General features: G+C 42.3%; 1 pseudogene; it reads left to right on the top strand.

Annotated features, from left to right (window-relative positions):
• The first annotated feature begins 2,511 nt into the window (after positions 1 to 2,511).
• On the top strand, positions 2,512 to 4,144 carry LOC148022457 (cinnamoyl-CoA reductase 1 pseudogene; annotated as a pseudogene).
• Positions 4,145 to 4,474: the final 330 nt, after the last annotated feature.

The following is a 4,474-nucleotide window of genomic DNA, read 5'->3' as shown; positions in this document are numbered from 1 at the left end:
AGGGGTGAATTGTCAATCCAAAAAGCCGACTGTACACATCAATTATTTGGGAGCAACAGAAGATGAAGACCATGAAGAAATGCCAGATTTCACGGAAGACGATGATCATATCAGTACTACTTTAGATACTTTACCAGGTATGCCAAATTTCCATTCTTTAATGACGATGAAATGTCTTGTGCATGTTAAAGAAAAGACTATTTTACATGATGATGGGAACACACACGATTTTATCTTTGCAAAGTTGGTCAAAGAATTGAATTTACATACTATTTCTACTCATTATCGCATCAAGGATGCATTCTTAGGCATTAGATACAATGGATTACAAGAAGTGCATGACTTAGAAATTAAAATAATTGGTGACTATGTTGAACATAGAAATTTCTTAGTCGTGCCTTTGCAATCTAGTGACATTATCTTAGGAATGCTTGGGCGTCATCAGTACAATCCCGATATAGATCCACGCATTCAATGAAGATTCATTCTAATGGGAAACAAATCACATTACATGGTATGTACACTTTCGATGATTTTCCATTGCTTAGTCATACACAGGCTGAAAGTGCATTACAAAAAGGTAGCAAATCCTACTTAATATGGGTGAATGAAATTGAAGCTAAAGAAAATTAGATGTATCCTAGGCACGCACAATTTCTTTCACAATTTCAAGATTGTTTTGCTGCTGACTTACTGTTAGCTATATATAGTCTGTTTATATATAGCGCCCATGTTAGCTATATATAGTTTATCTATATATAGCGCCCTAGGTCCCCTCTATATATTCCTATCATGTGTGCTCAGTTGACACACTTCTGGGGTTCCACTTTTGATGTCTCATATCTCTCTTCTCTTCTCTCTTCCTTTCGTCTCTCGTCTTCCTCGTAGTTTCCAACTTGGTATCAGAGCGCACAAATACGCCCGAGATGGAGGAGAAGGAATGGGTGCTCTCCATCAAGGGCATGCTCGATGCTTGCTTGTGCGGGCCGTGGGACTCCTCCCCCTTCATCTTCATGGACTCCATCCCCCTCCGCAGCCTCAAGCATGATGCCTTCGTTCCCCAGGTCGTCGCATAGTCTTCTTCTTCCTCGAAATCAATGACATCCCCTGGACGATAGCTCCCAGGAATCTGTGCCATAGGAATGGCATCGCTTTTGCTCGCTCTCATAGAAATGTCATGGTCCGTTGTCGTGTTGCTGCGCATCTGAGCCGTGAACACCTCCATTTTTGTTGTGCATTTGTGTTAATTTCTGCGTGTGATTTATTGTTTGTGTGATGCTTTTTAATAATTCGCATCCAATGTATATATTCCCTTAGTGCATACGCATGATTTTTGTTTGGATGCATGATGTGTCACCATTGCTCCTTTCTCACTGAAATCCTCATGAGAGATTGATAATATATAAACTGTCAGAGGCCGTCATAGTGGTTGATCAGGTTGTGAGGAGGATGAATTCCGTCAATAGGACTGAAATGCTGATTGCAAAGAGATGTCAGACATCAGATGTTGCAGAAAATCACTACGTCAGGAGCAAGGAGATGAACAAAGGGTAATATGTGAAAGCTTTTACATTGTAAAGTATTATGGATACATCCATTGCTTGTTATGAATCAAGCTAACAGAAGAAGTAATTGATCTTTTGGTTATCTGACAAGAATGTATGGGGTCGAAAATCGTGAAAGCTTTATGCAGAACATGAACAAAAATTAATGCCCTTATTACGAGATTAAGTGGATGATGATGCTGTGTCATAGTGGTGGGGTAAAAAGGAAGGTCGCTTGCCTAATTCTGACATGTGAATTAGAGAAAGAAAAACTAAAGATAGAGGAGAAAAGGAAGGGAAAAAGGAGACTAATTGGGGAAAAGAGTATTTGAATGGAAAAAGGGAGGGAAAAAGACGGATTGTCATGCGCTTGAATTGGAGGAGAGGTTCCTTCTTTTTGGGGCTCTCTGAGGCGAAAGGGGGGGAGGAAGGTGCGATTAGTTCTTATCCGACGCCCTTATGGAGAGGAGAAGGGGGATGGCATAGTCGTTGATCCGCTATTCAGAAGTAGTGCCTCACAAGGAGTCGTGAAAACAGCAACAGAGCTGAAGTATCCACCTCAGAGGGGAAAGGATGAATTGCTGCAGATCTAAGACGGCAATGCCTGCCACCTCGGCTCTATCATGCTGCTCTGGGTCAGTCTTGGCCTTATGAGCCTCATACAGAGCTTATTCGCCGTGGCCAAGGCCCAACTGGTCCAAACGCTCTTCTTTCTTGTGCTTGTGAGCTTCCGCCATGTGGTCTCCATCTTCTTCACCCTCTACTTCTCCTCATAAATTAAGGCTGGTAAAAAGGAGATGAGGGCAATCAATTCGGCTCTCTCGACAAGGAGGGATTAGCTCAACAAGCATCTGCCATGTCATGGCGAAGTTTATCTGGGGCCGCTTGCTGGGCCCTCGAGGCAACTCCTTGAAGCGGGTTGAAACCACCACTGGATGCCGTGTTTTCATTAGAGGGAGAGGTTCTATCAGAGATCCTGAGAAGAAATAATGAGGTTAACAAGCTTGATTGGAAACCCCTACGGAGAACATGATACACTGGAGCACGGGAGTCTTCTTTCTTCAGGAAGTTTGATATCGAATGGTAATCCCCTTTCATCTGGAGCGATGATGTTGAATGTCGTCAGAGGGACTGTCCGAAATCCGGATGATCAAAACAAATGCTCATCTTAAGAAGCTGGAAGGAGCTGCAGAACGATTGACGCTAGTCAAAGCCGACTTATTGGATTTTGACAGCCTTTGCTCTGTCATCAAAGGATGAGACTGTGTCTTCCATCTGGCATCTCCTGTTACTGATGACCCGGTGTAGAAGGTTGATCCGGCTGTCAAAGGCATAATCCATGTTTTGGATGTAGCTGCTCAAGCTGGGGTAAAGCGCGTCATTTTCACCTCATCCATAGGTGCCATGTACATGGACCCCAACAGGGATCCAAGTGTTGTGGTTGATGAGAATTGTTGAAGCAACCTTGACTTCTGCAAAGACACACGGAACTGGTACTGCTATGGGAAGACTGTTGCTGTACAAGCAGTTTAGAAACATGCCAAGGAAGTGAATGTAGACCTGGTAGTCCTGATTCCTTCCCTAGTTCTTATGCCCTTACTACAATCTGAAGTGAAAGCCAGCAGTGCTCATCTCCTCAAATACTTGACAGGCTCAGCAAAAAGCTATGCCAATTTGGTGCAAGCGTATGTTGATGTGAGAGATGTTGCAAATGTTTGCATCCTCCTCTTTGAAAGTCCTTCTGCAAATGGGCGTTACCTTTGTGCTGAAAGTGTGGTGCACAGAGGGGACGTGTGTGACTTGTCTTCAGCTTCAGAATACATGATTGAACAAGGCTGGACTAAGTGTTATCCTAATATTAGCCATGTTGGATTGCTTCACTACAAGCATGGTCGATAGTTTACCTTGTGGTAGTAGAGTTTGGCATTTATTGGATGCAAAGAAGTTTACATGATTGCAGACCCCTCTACAAATGACTACATGCAACACACCATATTTACAACAAAGAGAACACTCTATCGCAGTTTACAGGGTTGGCATTTCACCCAGTGGATGGGATTCTATAGGTCTGTCCACATGTGTTAGCAATTCTGTTTATACCGACCCACTTTATAACTCATGTTGCTCTCATATTTCTGGAGACTGTCTGGACCACCAATATTCATGACTGTATCCATGGAAAAATTTGGCCAATCATGGGTGTAGGCTATCATTCCATCCTCCATACAACATACAAGCATAATTATGGGAACTTCCTGAAGCAGTAAAAATCTCGTTTGCATTTTTGGCAGCCATGCTTATGTGGATGGTTCTTTGGTCAATTTTTGTTGCTCCTGATATGAGACAAACAGTGGCTATGGGTGTCTTCAAGAGGTTATGCTAGAAAACAGGGAATGACTATTCTTATGCATAAACAATCCCAATTGAGAACCTTTGATGCTCAAAAACAGGAGTTAGATTGCTGAAAGTTTCTGGACTGATGTGCCTGTTGCTGTTGTGATCTGAATTTGATAGAAAATCTCTGAAAGCATCTGAAATCTGATGTGTGGAACAACAGAAGGTTCACTGCTCTAAAGGACATGCTTGATTGGATTATAAGTTAATGCTCATTATTTCGTTCAAAGTAAATGACATCATACATCTGAATGTATTCAGTTTATTTTGAACATGAATTTCTTCTAACTCCTTTGCAAACAATATAATGATCTTAACATCAAATATTGTGTTATTGAGATCTTCTTGTTAGTCTTTATTTATTGCTGTACCTTGAACCCCGTGTTCTGCAACCCTTACACGATCTCTACGACACCGTGGACACTCGAAATTTATTCTGGCATCATACGGGAGCGGGACTATTCAGATAGGGATAGGCACAGTAGTAGGGATATTGACAGGGATTATGAGAAAGAGAAGGACAGAGATAGGGCCCA

Source organism: Lygodium microphyllum, chromosome 16 (genome assembly GCF_053477565.2).
Source record: "Lygodium microphyllum isolate KBCC chromosome 16, Lygodium_microphyllum_v1.1.10, whole genome shotgun sequence".
Classification (NCBI taxonomy): domain Eukaryota; kingdom Viridiplantae; phylum Streptophyta; class Polypodiopsida; order Schizaeales; family Lygodiaceae; genus Lygodium; species Lygodium microphyllum.
The sequence above is the reverse complement of the archived record's forward strand: the minus strand, read 5'-3'. Positions and strand labels throughout refer to the sequence as shown.